Raw genomic sequence first — 18,857 nt, 5'->3', positions numbered from 1 at the left:
CCATGTTAAGATCACATTAAATGTAAGTGTCAGTAGGTTGACAGATTAGATCAAAAAGCAAGACTCAATTATCTACTACTTACAAGAAATGTGCTTTAAATATAAAGACACAAATAGGTTAAAAGTAAAAGAGTAGGAAGAGATACACCTTGCAAGTGTTCATTATAAGAAAGCCAGAGGAGCCATTTCAATATCAGATACAAAATAATGAAATGTGTAAGAGTTCAGTTAGTTGACATAAGCCAGCTTCTGTTCCTGCCCACCTCAGTGCTGGCACATGGGACATGTAGGTGGTGTAGCCAGGCTAGCAGGGATGGAGTCTGTGCATGCATCTAATGACATGGGCTCCCCCTCATTGAAGTGACCTGGCTACTGCTGCTGCTGAATGTTCAGGCTGCCAACAAGTGGCTGATGCTGAACCTACAAATGCCACCAGTGTGTGAAGAAAACCAGTCACTTGGTGGCAAGCTGGCTACCTTGATTCTTTCTTTCTAAAAGAGAGAAAATGGTTCATCAGAGTGGGATCTGCATGCATTTTATCTATCTATGAGGTCTGGGGCTGTGTAACTGTCCCGGGGCTTACAGAGGTCAGTCTACAAACACAGAATCCCACATAACATCACTTAGACCACGGAGCCATTGTACAAAAGCAGGCATGTTAGTGAGCCTATGGCTACGGACAGCTGGCCCATCACACACCTTATCTCTAGAGGCTGGTGGCCCAAAAGGGTGGTGCAGCAGGAGCATACTTTTGGACATGATACCCTTCAGAGATGGACACCATTCTGTAGGGTACAGTGAACACCCTCCCTCCATCAACTGCTGTACTACGTCATATCCCCAACAGGGTCTAGGAACTCATAGGGAAAGGCAGGAGTGGGCTGATGGTCCACTAGGGAATTTGTGCTTTCCATCTCTATAAGGCTACTCTCTGGGTGTGTAGCTTCTAGGGGACAGATGAGGGTCCCATTACACACTAATCATGGCCTCTTGTGTTAAGATGCCAGCAGAGAGAGAAAAACAGCACCACATTGAGGGTGGCTGGTTCTGGTCATCAAGGAAAGCAAGGTGTCGGTTAACAGTGTCATAGGAAGAATATGCTTGGTCCCCAAATGACACACTGGATATCCCTTCCGTTTTCTGTCCTCAACTGTCATGTAGGTGGATGAGTGAAGCAATTAGCCCAAGAAGGGCATGGAAACCGGCACTCAGACCCATCAGGAAGGAGAGTTGGGATCCCCCTGCCAGATTAACCCACGTAGGCCAGTGGTAGTGCTGTTAGAGAGGGAGGTAGAGGTGAATCTAGAGTGGGTAGCTGGAAAAGAGGATGACACATCACCAAGATAGGTTGCTGTGGGGGACTGCAGTTAATCTCATTAGCCTTCCTCTTGTGAGTCTCCCCGGGAAGACACACCAGCTGCAGTACTGAAGAGCCATTCTCCAGGGGTGAACTTACTAAGTGATCCAGTAAATCTGCACATAGCAAGCGTTGGCTGTGGTGGACACTGTAGTGTCCTTAGATGCTCCTTAGGGACCAAGGCGTAGTCCCCTCAGCTCCCATAGTGCTGACTACTGAGTCCCTCTCTCAGAATTATCCTTGGCCCTCTCGCTCTCCTGGAGAGTGAGCAGCACACATACAAGGACTGGTCCACGCAGGGCTGTAACAGCTGACCTCACTTCTGGACAATTCCCTGAAATGGCAATGATCTTTCCCTTTAACATCTGTTTCCCTCTCTCCTCATGGATACGTTTTCTGAGCATTCTCCCCAGCAAACTTTCACATCTTCTCAGAGCTGGCTTATAGAGGCCCCACATAAGAAAGCTTCACCATCTAGACAGGCTGTGTGGTTCACACTGCTCACACTTAGAAATAACCTAATGTTTCAAGCAGGCACTGACTGAGTGAAAATCAGATCTACACCAGGCACGGGTCATGGAGGAGCCCACTGCAGAATACCTTGGGGCCTGCAGCGATGTTTCTCTCAGCAGAGATTTATAGCCTGGGGTGTGTGCCTCCCCCCAGAAGAGAAATATTTAAAAACCTTCAAAAAGGCAGAAGCCATCTAATCAGCCACGTAAATTATAAAATAGGTTTCAGTTCTATTCAGTTTATGACAATGTAAGTACTAGGAACTTGTTATGAAGAGAGAACACTAGCATAAAGAATTTATTTTTAAAAACACTGAATGAGCAAACTCCCCCTGGGGAAGAAAAATGCATGACAGGTGGAGGAGGGTATTTTTCATGACAGGAAAATACAGAACTGTTCCCTGTAGCAGGAATCTGTGCGCTGGACTTGCACATGGCTCTGATTCAGGCAATTTCTTTCCTACTGATGGTGCTCACAAACCCCGTCCTCCTTCTCCCATCGCAGTGGCCTCTCATAGCACTTACACTGGGACTTAGAAGGTCCTGCTGGTTCTCAGATCTAACTCATCTCCTATTCAGTAGTGAGAAGAGAGGCTGAGAAATTTGAGGCTACCATATATGTGTGGAACAGGGGATGGATAACTTCTCTGTTCTCTCTTTTTTTTGGAGAGGTTTTAGCTATAGGGCGCGTGCGCTCGCCAGACAGACAGAGAGAGAGAGAGAGAGAGAGAGAGAGAAAGCGAGAAATCACGCCCCAGGGGGATGGCCATGCCGCAATCCCTTCTCCATTCTCCTCTTGGGATCTTGGGCACGCACGCACACGCACTCAGCGTGAGTTTTAAGCCACCGGGTCTGGGATGCGAACCGTGGTCGACTACATGGGAGCCTAGCGACATAGCCATTATGCTAACTGCTGGTCCCTCTCTGTTCTCTTTCTCAAAATTATGACTCACCATCTCATGGCTTTACTAATTAGCTGACTTATCCAGTCTCCAAATACGTGACATCATAGCCTTGGAACCCACAGGAACTGCATCAAGTTGGACAGGTACCCACAGTATTCTGAGAGGTCTTCTCTGTCCACCCTGCAACTCCTTCCCTTGGTCTTTAAACCTGGCCACAAGAATGAGCACTGCAAGGCTTTAGGTGGGCCACATGTCCCTGGAGGTCCTGAGAAGCCCTCCTTCCTCAGGGTTGGCTCAGACAGGTCCTTCTTGGGCAAACTTCCCTTGGATCCCAACAGAACCAGGCTGGCATTTGGCCCATGAGACACCCCCAACCTCTTCCCTTCCTTGTGGAATGTACTGGCAGCCTCTGTGGGCATCTGCACCTCATCTCTGCAGACTGCATGCTCCCAATGCCAGGACATTTTCATTTGCTCCCGGTGTCTCATAGAGGGGCATGGTGCCCAGAAGGGGTCTCTGGCACCTGCTGATGAGTAAAACAAGGCACAGAAGATGGAGATACACAGGTTGTGGAGCTGACCTGGGTCAGGGTGGGGGGGGACACTGAGGAGGCTGACTTGGGGAGGACTAGCCAGGAGGCCTCTGAGGGAGGAAAAAAGTGCCAAGAGGGCTGCTATGGTTTAAATGTGCCCCCCTAAAATTTATGTGTTGAGATTTGCTTCCTATCGTGACAGTATTAAAAGGAAACCTATTCTTTTGGAGAGGTTTTTGCTATAGGGCGTGTGTGCTTACCAGAGAAACAGAGAGACAGAAAGTGAGAAATTACCCCTGAGGGGGGATGGCCATGCTGTAATCCCTCCTCCATTCTCCTCTCGGGATCTTAGGCACATGCACCTGGTGTGAGTTTAAGCCACTGGGTCCAGGACTTGAACCGTGGTCAACTATATGGGAGTCCAGTGACATAGCCATTATGCCAACTGCTGATCCCTAAAAGGAAACTTATACTGATTGTGGGATTAAGAGGTAAGGTCTTAGGGAGGTGACTGGGGTGATGACTGACTCCTGGTAACCTTGTACAGAGATAGAGACCAGGACACAGACACATAGAGGCAGAGCTCAAGTTCCATCTTTCCATGCGTCACACTGTGCCACACTGGGACTCTGTGGGAAGCCCCCCAACAATGGAGACCCTAACTAGACACAGTACCTTGACCTTGGCGTGTGTGCTTACCAGAGAAACAGAGAGACAGAAAGTGAGAAATTACCCCTGAGGGGGGATGGCCATGCTGTAATCCCTCCTCCATTCTCCTCTCGGGATCTTAGGCACATGCACCTGGTGTGAGTTTAAGCCACTGGGTCCAGGACTTGAACCGTGGTCAACTATATGGGAGTCCAGTGACATAGCCATTATGCCAACTGCTGATCCCTAAAAGGAAACTTATACTGATTGTGGGATTAAGAGGTAAGGTCTTAGGGAGGTGACTGGGGTGATGACTGACTCCTGGTAACCTTGTACAGAGATAGAGACCAGGACACAGACACATAGAGGCAGAGCTCAAGTTCCATCTTTCCATGCGTCACACTGTGCCACACTGGGACTCTGTGGGAAGCCCCCCAACAATGGAGACCCTAACTAGACACAGTACCTTGACCTTGGACCTTCAAAATTGTGCCCTAAATAAACTCCTGGTCTTTATAAACTACCCAGACTTGGGTATTTCTGTTACAGGCAATAGCATGGACTAGAACGAGGACTGTGAGCCTTCAGCTGAGGGTAGCAAGAGAACTGGCCAGAGAGGCCAATGAGGGAAGGCAGCTCTGGTCACTGACTGACAGCAGGGGCTATGAGAGGGACAGTCCTGGGAACTGAGAAGGTGGTTCTGAATCTCTTGCCCTGCCCCTGTCTGCAGGCACTTGGGGGCACAAATTCCAGGAGCCCTGTAGCTCCTGAGAGCTGTGCTCATCCCTGTGAGTTGGCTGTGGGGTCCAGGGTGGATACTGGGCTCCCCTGCCTGCATCTGCCCATCCCTACCACCACAATGACCTTTATCTAGGGATGTTGTTACCATCCCACTCACCCTCATGAGCCTCACCACCAGCCTTTTAGGTACCTGGCACCTGCCCTTCTTCCTGCCCTCTTGGCTGGCTGGTCATGTGTTCTGAGTCTCTGCACCTCTTGTCCCCTCATACGCTTTGTTTAGTGAGCAAAGGAGTCAGCAGGGAATGGGAAGACCAAGACTTGGGGCCTGGGAAGACCAAGGGAGAGGGATATAAGGAGACATGAAACCAGGGCCCAGGGTCTGAGGGTGGATTGTTTTTGTGAACTGTATGACAGAAGGGGTGAGGGGTGCTGGGAAAGAGACAGGTGTCAGGGCACCAGTAGCCTAAAGGAAGAAGGAAGGGCCCATTCCAGGTTGGGGGCAAATGGGCCAAGGTCAGGTCCTGAAGAGCACAGGGCAGAGGATGATCTCAGCAAGGCTGGAGACAAAGCTTCATGCTCGGTGTGGACATGGAGGATGGGAGGGGAGGACTTTGAAGCAGCAGCTAAGAGGGTGTGGACAGAGCCAACAGTAGTGAAGCCAAGGTTTCCAGACAGGAGTTGGAGAGCTAAACCAAGACCCTCATGGCCAATCTGATGGTGTGTTTGCATTTTTTCCATCCCTCAGAAATCACTGCTGAGGTTTATACAAATGCTTTGATGTAAAAACAGATGCTCCAATCAGTTGGCCTACACACACACACACAGCAGTGTGTTCACAAACAGCACCAGCCAGGGAAATGAGACAGTACCAGGACTCCATGGGGTTAAAGCACACAACTGGTTCAAAACTTTAAAACATATTTTAGGTACCATTTATAATGCTACAGAATAGCATTTTAAGTGCTCATCATGGCTCTCAAAGAAGTACAACTTATAGGAGAGCACATACACCTGCTGGTACATACTGAAAATCCACCCCGCCCACGTAATCTCAGCCAGAGAGAAGCAGATGGGGGCAGAATGTTCTGCTTCTGTTTGACTTGTTCTTATGGAAGCTTCCAGAATATTGGTATTGATGTTAGCTTTTCTCAAGTGTTAGAAACACACCTTCCAAAATGTAGTCTCTGGCTGACAAATCCATCTGGTACAAAGGCCCAATTGGTGGGGTCCCAGGTGCTTCCCAAAAGGAGAAGGACTGTGAGAATCTGAGGCGCCATCTGAAAGTGAGAGTGTGGTGAGATGTTAACAAGATCTGGGAGTTAGCCAATGAGGTTGGTGCCACTCAGAGAAGTGTCTATGCCTTTGCCTTCTCTGCTACTCCAAAACCCTTTGGAGAATCATGGAGAGTGTCCGGCTTCTCCCTACCCTGTGCACAAGGGTTTCCTCCAGCTAAGTCTCACTAGGGGTCTTCCCTTCCAAATTTGAAGGGCAGGGGCCCCAAATATGGGGAGAAGCAAGGAGCAAGGGTCTCTGGCCTTTCCCTGACTTGGGGCAGGGGGGTGCTGCTCTGTGACTCTATTTAAAAGGAAGTTATCCAGGTTGAGTGGGAGGTATATTCTCTAGCTCCCAGCTGGACTTCTCCTCCTCCCAGTTTAAAGGAAGTGCCCATGACAGCCCACCCTAAGAAGAGAGATAATGGCAGTGCTAGGCAAGGCCACACTACTCATTCTGGACTGAGCCCAGGCCCCTACCTGCTCTCAGCCACTATGTCTGGGTAGGCTGAGCAGGTAGTACTGAGTCATACTCACAGGCTGAAAACCACGAGGTTCAGCTATTGGCTTACCAGAAATATGAGCTGGGACAGGGGTCTCTGGAGAGACGTTGCTTCGACGGAGAGGCTGTTTCTCTCTGGGTCCCCTCACAGAGGTGGGGTGAGAGGACTGAAGGGTCAGGTGGCAGGAAGGTATGAGGGAGGGAGCCTGGGGAGGCAAGAAAGGAAGTAGGTTGAGGGGCTAGGCTCATTTGTTTCCACATACAGGCAAACTTCTGTTGTCTGTACTACTTGTATCAGGGTGTATGGGATACTCCATCATCCTATACTCTTAGTCCAGGAGTCCTGGCTGGTGTTCAGGGCACCAGGAAGGCAAGTAGGACAGGTAACTCCCTCTGTTCCCTCAGAGCCCAGAGGAATTGAGACGGCTGCCTAGTGGTCACCCAGTGCTGAGCTCTGGGATCTCAGAGCTCAGTTTGCACTGTACCCTCTCTAGCCAGGGCCCCTTCATTTGCAAGTTTCTGAATTTTCTAAGCCAGGAGGATGTTGCCAGCTGAGAAGTAAAGCACTGGCCATCCTCATGAACTTTACTCCATTCGTAGGGTTCAGGAGCCACTCATTGGGCATCAAGTAAAAAAGCCTGGGTTTCTCAAGACCAGCTCTGGGTCATTACTTTTGTTTGATATGAAGTCTACTCCACATCCTCAGGGATGTTAACTTTCTGATATTTCATAACATATACCTGCCTCCTCCACCATGCAGGGTCAGCCTTGGAAGGTCACTCTGAGCCCTTGACCTGCCCCTCACTCCTGGGTAGATGCCTCATCCTCTTCTGAGGGAGAGGTTATGGCTTCTTCTGGGCTCTCAAGGCTCTTGTGGGGACTGTGGTCAAACTGGGTGTGTCTCAGGATCTCCTGGGTACCTTCTAGAAGGTCCAGCAGACACTTGATCCTCACTGTACTTGTGGAATGAGCTAGAAGAACCATAACAAGTCCCTGTAACCACTGTGAGTGACCACTTGAGAGCTTAGTCAGATGCATAAGTACTGACTAATGGCCAGTCCTGGAGCCTCAAGCCTATGGCTCTCTTTGGCCCTCCATGTTGTAAAGGACAATACTCCACTTGTCCATAGAGGACAATGTCCACTGGAGGCTACAGAATGTGCACTCAGAAGCTAAACTTTTTTTTTTGACCAATGAGGACATGATGAATTCTCCTCCATGACCAATCCCACAAGCCTATGTGATGGACCTCATGTGCCAGGCTCTTGTATTGGGAGCAAAAGCCACATCTAAAGGGAGTCAGGAAGCAAAGACATCACAGTAGCTTCACAGGACTCAAGTTTCATGTAAATATTTACCACAAGGCAGACACTCCAGAAGATCCTATACTACATATAAAAGTGAGGGTTTACCTCCTAGTGGTCTTCTTTTGATGACCTGCTCTGAAAGCCCCTGAACTAAGGGACTTCACAGAGCATTTAGGAGACTGGGCTGAAGGCAGGAGGCACAAACCTATCCTTGGCTTTGGATGGGATGACTGATTCTCCTTCCTTCCCATATGACACCCCTTTGCACATTGCCTATTCAGAATAGGGTCCAGAACCCCCTCCCCTCCCCTGCTGCATCCATATCCTACTCCATCTCCCACCCACCGCCCCCATGCCTTAGACCTTGCTGTCACTCTGAGGCACTGCATCCATGGGTAGAGTCACCTGATTTATGTCTGTCCGTCCTGAGAGCTCAGGCTTGGGCCTGTTCTGCCCAGTAAAGTCCTTAGGTAATGGGACAGACTCTATTATTGCTAAAGGACAGCCTCCCACCTTGCACTGCTGTGTGTGTGCAGGAAATGAACAGAGGACATTGGCCACCTTGAATGACCACCATAGTCACAGACCAGGTTGCTCCCTCCAGTCCCTTCCTACTCCTCAGAGCTTCTGCCCTGTGGGGGTTAAAGAAGGAAAGGACTGAGCTATGTCCTATGGGCTGAGGCATGAAGTCAAGAGAGAGATGGGGACCTGCCTAGCCAAGGCCTTATAACAAGTCAGTAGGAGAGTTGATCTGACCACATCTCCACTGACCACCCACTCACACCCAGGCCAGAGCAGTTGTCCACCCGCCAGGAGACCCAGGAAGTCAGAGAACACAAGCACTTCCAACATATGTGCTACCAGTGACCCCATGGGTAGCGCATACACGTGCGTAGGGAGAGGATGCCCCACCTACACCTGGCTGGGTGGAGGCTGCTCTTCTTTCTGACCATCGCAGATGTGAGCACCAGATGCCTTTCCCTGTGAAGTGGTATTTCTCCTGCTGGAGTGCTCAGTGGCAGCATGCCTGTGGTGTCTGCCCTTGCCCTGCTGTCTCTGCACTGATGTCACTGTTCAGACAATTAAAGTGGCCACTGGACATGCAGTATCCATGAGGACTGGCTGCTTGCCATGTCCGTTACCCAGCTATGGCCCCGCCTGAAAAGGCAGAAGGTCAAGCACAAGCCCAGACGTTCAGTTCTTGGCTGGCTCAAATAAAACCCGAAAGACAAATTTATGCATGTCTGAAAAAGGGCTCCTCAGCTCTTCACCTCGGGGAATCCAGCCTTCAGCCGCCACCCAGCTGTCTTGTCTAATCAGTAGCCTGTCACTACAGAGAGAATGGATTTTACATGCCTACTGCCCCGGGCACCACTGTCAAATGGGAACACATATTTTACATGTCAACATGTAGAATTATACATATTCTTAATTGGACACTTCAAAAAAACGCTCTTTCCATAGTGATTTAAGAATGGGACAAATTCCATCTTTATCCTAGACATGAATCTGAGTGTGCTCAAAAATACCATTTCCTGTTTCTAAAAGATTAAAATCCTGTTTCTCAAAGCCCTTCTTCATCCCACTGCCTCGAAGTGACAAATGGCAACTCTGAGTAAACCTATCTATTTTCCAATGCACTGTAAATGGTGGGGTAAATAGTGTTTGATTTTTAACCTGCCTGCAAAAAGCTTGCTTAAGAAAAAATTCCCCATGATGCATCTAATGTAAAATCTACATGGACTGTTTTAAATGAAAAGTCTAGAAAGCAGTCAAGAGGTTTAGCAGGAACAGATCAATATTAACCTGAAGCTTGAAGGAGTTTCTCCTCCCATGCTGCATGCCACCTTCTTGGTGTGGCCCCCACACTGGCATCTGAGTGCAGAGTGATGTTGGGTTAACAGAATGCCATGTGAGGAGTTGGCCAGCATGTAGAGGCTAATTCACAACCTCACACCCTAGTCACAGCCCAGCCCACCACAAACCATTCCCCTTTCTTGCCATTTGACTTTTAGAAGCATATTTTGGTGGAATGATTCTGTTGATAATTTTTTTGGGGGGGAAGGCAGGGTAGGGGATGGTCCCCAGTCACACCCACATTTAGTTGCCTGCCTCCCCCTTTCACCTGAGAAAGGTGATGTTCAAAAGCACTAGCTAGACTGTTCCACCTGTACTTGAGGTCTTACATCTGTGGGTAAGAGTTGCACAATTTGTACTCAGGGTTCAGACTCAGGTCATAGGGAGCAGGAATTGGTTATGACCATTTTCCTCACCCAGAGCCTCGAATACTGTGACACTCACCTTTGGTTCTGTCCCTCTGAGGCAGTGACCCAGCAAGGAGAGACTAGATCCAGGACCAGCCCAAGGACAGCTGTACTAGCAGAGACAGGTCAACTGCACTGTATAGTCACAGTAGCTTCTAGAGGGGAAGAGGCATAGGGGCCCACCCATATCAGACCATCCAGGACTGTGAGTGGCCATTCAGCTTGCCTCCATAACTGGCTGCCTCTCCTTCCAGGTGCCCATGGTCCTGTAGTCTCCACTTGGCCCCAGGGATTTCAGGTCTGACCAGCTGCCAGTAGCAAAGGTGAGTGACTACCTCAGCCACCCAGAGTGAGAGGCTGACTGGGTGCAGGATTAGGATGGTGAGCATCAATCAAATGAATGGACAAGACGGCCATGGAAGACGAAAGTAGAGATTATTTCAATTCAGCCACAAGTCAAGGAACACCTGGGCACACTAGGAGCTGAACAAGGCAAAAAAACCTGATCTTCCCCTAGGGTCTATGGAGGGAGCAGGGCTCATCTGACACTTTGAGCTAGGTTTTTTGGGCTCTGGAACTGTGAGAGAATGAATTTCTTTGTTTCAAACCACAGTTTTGTGGCAATTTGTTATGGTAGCCACAGGAAACCAATGCACCTCTGTAGTCTGCCCATGTTCCTCAAAGAGACCCAGATGGAGGACAATATCTGCCTCCTTGTGCAAGTTGTACCCCTGCCCAATACACACATGTGTGGTAAACTCCCATGATGCCCCAACATCACCACACACCCATTAGGAGCCAGTTGTTGGAAGTGTCATGCTATCCCCAATGATCTTTGAGCGCATGGAATCTGGCCATGCTCTCAGGACAGTTCTCTTTGAAGAGGTTGTGTTTGCATATGGAAAGGACCCTGAAGATCTCTGGGTTTGCTTTGGTGGACAACCAGTGTGTGAACAGCCTTCACCTGCTGCAGGGCCACAGGAGGCTTGAGTTTGAGGAGAGACAGGCAGAGGCTGGGGTCATGAGAGTATGGGCCATCTTGGCTTGCCACAGAAGGAGTCAGCCTTTCAGGGGAGGGGCTAATTCACAGCCTTGGCACCCCTGGCCTTCACTGTCTGCTAGAGAGTCTCAAGATGTCAGGGGCAACTCTTCCCTGATGGGACAGTCTATGGCTGAGGCAGGAGCTTCTCTGCTTCCCTCAAGCTGACTCTGCAAAACCAAGACATTTATGACATTTTATAGCCCCTTGAGAGAGAGGGTTGGCATGAGATATGCATTTCCTGAGTCAAGCTCTTCACAGAGAGATTGCACTGTGGCCTCCATCCCAACGCTGGCTTTCTTTGGGCGCCTGTGATAAGGAGGCTGGATCTCGATCATGTTTCTATTAAGCATCATTCCAGCTACATGTACCTTCCCCACTGTTTGTGGTATCTAATGAGATCCATCTCAGTTTGCTGGTTTTTCACATCTGCCCCAAATTTCATATTTCCCTCTGGAGGAGGGGCTGTTGTGGTTTTCTTACCAATGTGACTAAAGATTTTTAAAAACTACCCACTGCCTGTGAAGATCAAGGGTTTTGATCATCCTGGCTTTAGACGCAAACTCGTTCCCGTACTCTTCATTCCAGGAAGCATTTTAAGTTTTCTTCCACGAACATAGCCTAACAGTTAGCTCTGGGACAGCAAGGATTGGCCTCAGAGACCTCTGTGCAAAAACATTCCTGCCTTAGAATCTCCAGTGAGAGAACCAGAACCCCCAGATATATATGAAATTGGGGAGATAAGTGCATGAATAGGAAAACATTTATAAACTGCAGACAGAGTGAGCCAATGTAAAGTTAACTCACCCAGGCCCCTCTCTGGAATTTTACAGAAAATGCCTCCATCATCACATTGTGCCTTTAGACTTTTAAAGAACTTTATGAAAAGTTTTGATAATAATCTGAACCATTTATTTTATTCTGAAAACCAACATATTCAGCATTAAATCAATTTCACAATGAAAATAAATGCATTGGGATCTTATAAATAGCAGTCAGAAGAGTCCCAATGTTCTGCTGAGTGGTGAACTCTTCATGGCCACTCCAGGGCTGGACACGCAGCTCTCGCTTGATGCCGGCTCTGACATAGGCCATCATTGACCTCACATCCCTCCAATGACAGCTCCGACTACTGGCTACAGATGTCAGCTCAATGCACAGAAGCACCAGCTTAGCTAAGAGGGAACCCTATGATCAATCTCTTTCTTTTCTCTTAGCTTTTTAATCTTGCTACATCCATTAATAATATATAAAAACATAACAAATCACATTTTCCTCCCTAAATTAGACATCGTATGAATATCACGGAATCTTCCTCTGCTCGCAAGTGATTCCCCAAATAGGAGAGGCACTTTTCACAATCTGGTCCTTGGATGAGAGCAGAGACTGGCCTGGCCCCAAACATCAGTCTCTACCCAGTCTTGTCTTCACACCTCCCAGGACATCTGGGTCCCGGATGGTCCATCAGGGATGGAGGGAACTTGTGCAGGAGGGTTGCATTCTGTCTGGGCCTGCACAGGAAGCTTAGTGAATCTCACTGTGCTCTGGGGCCCTGACTTCCAGCCAAGAGCACCAACTTCACTGTTCTCCACACTCTACACTCAGAGTCGAGTGGTCAGGAGTCCAGCTGTACTCTCATATCCAAAGAGCCTTTATGGTGGGGTGAGGGTCATTCTGAGACAGAGATGAAAAACAAAGCTGACTGGAGCGCATGGAGCCTCCTGGAAAGATCAGTCATGGGCTCTAGGTGGTGCCAGTACATGGGTGGGTGGAAGCAGTGGCAGCAGCACCATATCAGTCAGGCCCACTCATCTCTAGTCTGGGGCTGTACGGGGTCACAAGGACCAGGAGAGGGTCAAGGTTAGGGCTCAGCAGCCACTAGACCTGCCCTGCTGGGCTCTCAAGCGTATCAGCACAATCAACCAGGCCGAACTATCTGCCCCACCCTAACCTCCTAGGAGCTCACAGAGGAGGCTGGAGCTGGTCACCACCTGTTAGATAGAAACGTCCTTGGAACCTCATGGAGTCTTGCTCCTTAATAGCTGGAAAGCACAATCTCATCTCAGAACACACACTCTGAGAAGCCTAGAATGGAAAGGAAAGTCACCTATGAGTAAAGTAGCAGTACAAAGTCCCGCACAGCAGGCTAAGGAGGATGTGGAAGATTCTCTTTTTTTTTTTTTTTGGAGAGGTTTTTGCTATAGGGCGCATGCACTTGTCAGGAAGACAGAGAGACAGAAAGCGAGCAATCACCCCCCGCCAGGGGGGATGGCCATGCCGCAATCCCTTCTCCTCCATTCTCCTCTTGGGATCTTGGACACGCACGCACACATGCCAGGTGTGAGTTTAAGCCACCGGGTCCAGAACTCGAACCGCGGTCAACTACATGGGAGTCCAGCGACATAGCCATTATGCTAACTGCTGATCCCAGGAGGATGTGGAAGATTCCTGAAGTAGCCCCTGAGAGTCTCTGTCACAGGAAGTCCTCACTGGGCCTGGGGCAGGCTGCCACATCCTGTGCTCACTCTCCACAGTAGGTGGCTTGGAGATGAGTTCAGTGAACTTGAGTCTTGTTGTTGACTGAAATGTGTCCTGCGAAATTCATATGCTGGAATCTTAACCTCCAGTACATGGAGATAAGGTCATTAGAGAGGCAATCAAGTTAAAGTGAGGTCATTAGGGTGGGGATTATTCGATATGTCTAATGTCCTTCTAAAAAGGGGATTTGGACACAGCCATGCACACAGAGGGAATACCATGGGAACTTGAGGGTGCCCACCATCGGCTTAAGAGATATGCCTGGAGCAGATTCCTCCCTCACAGCCCGGTAAGAAACCAAGCTGCCAGCGCCCTGATCTTGGACTTTCAGCCTCCAGAACCGGGAGGCAACACATTCCTACTATTAAACTGCCCAGTCTGTGATCCTGTTTGGCTGGATGTCCTTCAGCATCCAGAAGGAAGCTCTGTGCCCACACAGACCTCCCAATATGTCTATCAGCACAGAGAAGACCTTGCTCAAAAGCTGGTCACCCAGCAAAGGCTGAGTTCATTCTCGGCCATGGACTGGCTGTCTTATAAGCTCTCTCCTCATGGTCCTAGCCAGCATGTGTTTCATGGGGAGGATGAACAGAGCAAAAGGTGGGGTGCATCCCTAGGCGAATCTCCCACTGGGGTTCAGTCGTGGGGGAAGGGTCATTAAGCGGGAAATAGAGCAGAGGACACCTTCCCACATCCCAAGCATGTCAGAAGGGAAAGTTACTGCTGGGACCAGCAGACACCATCCAGAATGGAAAGCACAATCTTTGCCTTAAAGTGTCTGCCTGAGAGAGACAAGAGGCAGACGGAGCTGCCTATAAACCTGCAAGACTTTTCTGCACCAGTCAAAGCAGCAGTGGGGCTCAAAGACCGTGATGCCCTGGGAGGGCTGAAGGGACCCCCGAGTATGTTACCCTCAGGGCAGAGCTCCCTCTACACTGCCACAGGAGTCTGTCTGGAAATGAGATACAAAATCTTAACATTCATGTTTTTCGTGTCAGAGGAGAAAACCCATGCTTGAGATTGCTTTTTATTTGAAAGAAAAAATAGACAGTTGAGCACTTACATGAACAAGAAAAGGAACATAGTGAGCATGTCCATATGCAAAAATGAGGGCTTTGCTTTGAAAAAATGAATTTGAAGCCGGGACATGTCATGGAAACCGCTTAGCCCTCAGGCAAGGGACTGCCTCTCAGCCTTGTCTGCTGAGCTGCCAGTGATGTGCTAGGCGCGCACTGAGGGGAAGTGAGAAATAATCAGAGGGCTGTCATTTTCCAGAACATACCACACATTTTCTTAGGTAGCTCTTCACTCGTAATTTGTTTTTATTCTCTTTGAAGACTCACCCCATTTGACTTCAGATGAATAATAATAGTGATTTCATTTTATGTTATAATTTCCTCTGTTGTGATTTTGCCTGTCTGCAGCAAGAACCTCCACCACAACAAAGAAGCAGGATTCTTAGGGGACAATTGGTCACACATGGCCCAATATTTGAGATTGTTGTCTGATGATTTTTACATCCAAACCCACTAAGAAATCCTTCGGATAGACAAAGAGACACACAGCATTGTTCCTCCAGAATTGCAGATGTGGCAAGCTATTCTATTCAGATTAAAAAAAATCAGCCCCTTGACAGGATGGCTTGACCCTGGATGTTTGCCCCCTTTCTGTTCCAGGTAGGTCTGGGTCACGCTGGTACCTGACCATGCTCTGCCAGTGCTGTGTCCCAGTGCTGTGGTTTATCTGGCCTTCACAGGAAAGGTTCAACATGATGACACAGAATTGTCCAAGGCCACAAGTAGAGGCTTGTAGAGGACCAGCAACCAGTGGAGGAAACCGTACTAAGCACACAGTACCATGGGACCTGGAGGATCTATTAAATGATCTCCCTCACCCCTGTCCCCAGTCCCATGTAAGATCTGTGCCTAGATTTTTTTTTTTTTTTGCATGTGGACATGCAGTTGTTCCAGCAGCATTTGTTGAAAAGCCTATCCTTTGTCCACTGAATTGTCTGTTTCTGTATCAAAATAAGTGACTATATTTTTGCAGGGCCTATTTCTGGGTTCTCTATTCTATTCAGTCACTCTATTCTTTTGTGAATGCCACAGTCTTGATTACTATAGCTTTATAGTAAGCCTTGAAATCAGATAGTGTGAGTCCTCCAACTTTGTTCTTGTCTCTTTTTAGACAACATCTTACATCTAAAAATATCTGGTAAGGTAGGAAGCCACAGAGTGTATCAGGACTGGCCAGTGATTCACCCAGCAGCTGGACTTCCCAAGCTCCTTGAGTTGCGGAGCATGCTTGCACGTCTCCCTGGAACTGTTTCTTAATGCAGCCCCTGAGTCATCGATGAGTAATGGTTACACAGTGGGCTGACAGACCTAGGGCTGCCATGAGCACCAGATAGCTCTACCAAACGAAGAGCATTTACAAAGCACTTGGCTCTTGTTTGGTCCTTCCACTTCTCCATTCTGTCTACTCCTAAACACTCCCTTCATGTTTCCCAGGGTAGAAATGGGCATGAAAATACAAAGATCCCATGGTCAGCTGACTTCTTTGTGACCAGAGAGATTAAACGGTGTCAAGACAAAGAGATACAGTGAGCATCAATTAACCCAGGAGCCCCACAGAAGTCAAGCGTGAACACTCAGTATCTGACTTTATCCAGAATGAACAGTGTGGCCATAAATCTGGCAGGCAGCATCATTGACCTCAGACTGACCACAGCATGAATAAGGGCTGGCACCTTCTCTGACAGCCTTTCCACCCAACAGCCCTCTCCTCACAGTGATTGCAAGCTACATTACAGGGGAGGGTATACTCAGACAGTGTTACCCACCAGGGTGTCCACTTTGTCAGAACATCCTGGATTCTGGTTTTAGGTCTGATGAGGACTCAGGAAATCAAGCCTCACCTGTGCTCTGCACAGTGGCATTTATTCTTTGTATCCCTTGCTCTCTGGAGAGAATATCCAGCCCTGGACTCACCCCCAACAGCTAGGATAAGTGCATGTGAGCCCTCAGAAGACACCCTATTTCATCACTGCAAGCACCCACATGACCCAGCACAGAGCAGAAGGAGCCAGGCAGCACAACACCAGTTGCGGGTCACCAGGAGTGGGAAGAAGTCTGAGAAGGCTGTGGTTCAGAGCTCACAACAGGTGCCACTTCTGTCACGCAGAAATGAGTCATTTATCCTGTACGTTCACTCATGGAACAAGGGAAAGCGTTCAAGCTAAGTTTGTTTGGAGAAAGTGGAGGTTACAAAATAGGACTCAGGGGCCAGGTTGTGGTGCAGTGATAATGCAAGTGGACCCACAGGGGAAGGTCCGAGGTTCATTTCCTGGGACTGCCCCAGGCATGTCAGGCATGTGTACCTGTGCCCATGATTCGGGCTGGCTAAGCCTGGGGGTGGATCACAGTGTGAGGACCCTGTTGGGGTGTCCCTCTCTCTCTCATGGAAAAATAAATAAATAAGCTTTAAAAAATAGGACATGCATGTAATGAAGTACTGTGATTTAAAAATTGATGGCTTTGCATACCTTTTTATTCACTAAAGAGCATAAATAATGTATGTATCTTTCTTTGAATTAATTTGTGGCATAATGTAAATGGCTTCTGGCATCTGGAAAAGAATCCAAATTTCTCCACATTTTAATAAATGCTGTTCCATGAATTGGTTCCCAGAGGTGGCCTTGCAGAGCAGTGGGCGGTGTTCTGTCTCTTCAAGTGCTCAGGGCATGCTGGGAAAGCTCAAAGCAGTTGGCCATGCATAGCCCTGCCTGAAGGGTGCTGGGGACTCAGGTTCTGTAGGGTCACCATTCAGCAGACTCTGTGACAGGTGCTCAGGACAGAGAGCTAAAATCATGAGAGAGAACAGGGCTGAAGCAACAGACTCCTTTGCCCCCAGGCCTTTCTGAGGTCTATGCTCTGGCTGTTGGTTGTGGCTGTGGCCTGAGTTAGGCCTGAGAATATGCCTCCTCAGGCCCTGTGTGAGTAGAGGCTGTACACGCCAGAGCTCCACATGCTGGGACAGGCTTGTGACAGAACCTGGCATGCAGATGTACCCTGAGTGCCTTTGACTTTTCCAACCAACCCCCAAAGCAGGGAAGAGGTTACCCATGGGGACCCAACTGGACTATAACCAGTTCCTGATTTGGGTACACAGAGAAGGAGAGAAAGGGACCCAGGAGCAGGTTACATGTCCCATTCAGCAGGGAGGGTCAGAAGACCAGATCTCAGGGGACGTTCAACAGCTTGTTTTCCAAGAATGAGCCAGTGCTGCCAGGTCACTCCTGGGTATCATCTGCCCTGCCTATGAGAATCACGTATGGTCTCACTTGGGTTGGGGTAGGATATGTCCAATTGCTCTTGCTTTTGGGAGGTCCAGCAGATATTATAAATGCTAAAGATGATCAGTATGCACTGGAGTGCCATACAGGAATTCTTGAAGGAGGCCATAGGGTAGACAGAGAGTCAGGCATATTTGGTGATGGACAGCTCTCTCCAGCCTCCCACACCCACCCGGTGCTGGTCTTTTGAAACTATGTGACTTAACATTGAGGCAGCACAGGGCCTTTGCCCCAGGCTCTCCTTTTAGGGGGAGGCAGACAACCCAATGCCTAAGTGAAGGGAGGAAATAACACACACACACACACACACACACAATATTATCTTTCTCACATATGTAGTGTCATCACACAAGTTCATCCCCTTGCACACTGTGGTAGTTGCATTTGTTTGACAGAACTGAGACTTTAGAAAATCGAGGAATATTGGATCTCTGCCTGCATAGCAGTGAGCAGATGAGTGCTCAGTGAGGGTCCTGGGGTCTGGAAGGTGAGAGATGAGGATACCACCTATGCATTTCCAGGTGCTCTAGGACTAGTGGGAGGGTTGATCACAGCCAAGAGGCTAGTGAGGGTACAGGACTAGGGAGGGGGCAGGAGGAGGACAAAATTGCCCTAAGACTCCTGGCCACTCAGGTAGGCTGCCCTCAGCTGCCTCTGCTGAGTTCCTAGCCTTAGGCTGGCTTCAAGCCCCTGGGCTCTGCATGACCATTGGAAATTCTATCACTATACACTCAAGAGTCCTTCAAATCCAAGCTCCAGAGAAGATCCAGGTATCTCAGACATGCTCCAGGAAGAGGGGCCAGGAGGGCCTCACCCCTACCAACCCCTGCCCTGTTTTTTTTTTTTTTTTTTTTAAAGCTTTTTCCTTTAAGGATGGCGCCCAGCGC

At 48.8% G+C, this 18,857-nt stretch overlaps 1 long non-coding RNA gene across 1 annotated transcript in view; it reads right to left on the bottom strand.

The window, feature by feature from the left end:
- Positions 1 to 6,547: 6,547 nt before the first annotated feature.
- The window catches only part of LOC102486134 (uncharacterized), a 51,424-nt gene continuing 39,114 nt past the window's right edge, over positions 6,548 to 18,857 (bottom strand). Inside the window, exon 3 of the long non-coding RNA XR_334320.1 lies at positions 6,548 to 6,674. This is a non-coding gene — a long non-coding RNA (uncharacterized LOC102486134). The remainder of the gene's footprint in view (positions 6,675 to 18,857) is intronic.

Source organism: Tupaia chinensis, unplaced genomic scaffold, assembly GCF_000334495.1.
Source record: "Tupaia chinensis unplaced genomic scaffold, TupChi_1.0 Scaffold000197_1, whole genome shotgun sequence".
Taxonomy (NCBI): domain Eukaryota; kingdom Metazoa; phylum Chordata; class Mammalia; order Scandentia; family Tupaiidae; genus Tupaia; species Tupaia belangeri.
The sequence above is the reverse complement of the archived record's forward strand: the minus strand, read 5'-3'. Positions and strand labels throughout refer to the sequence as shown.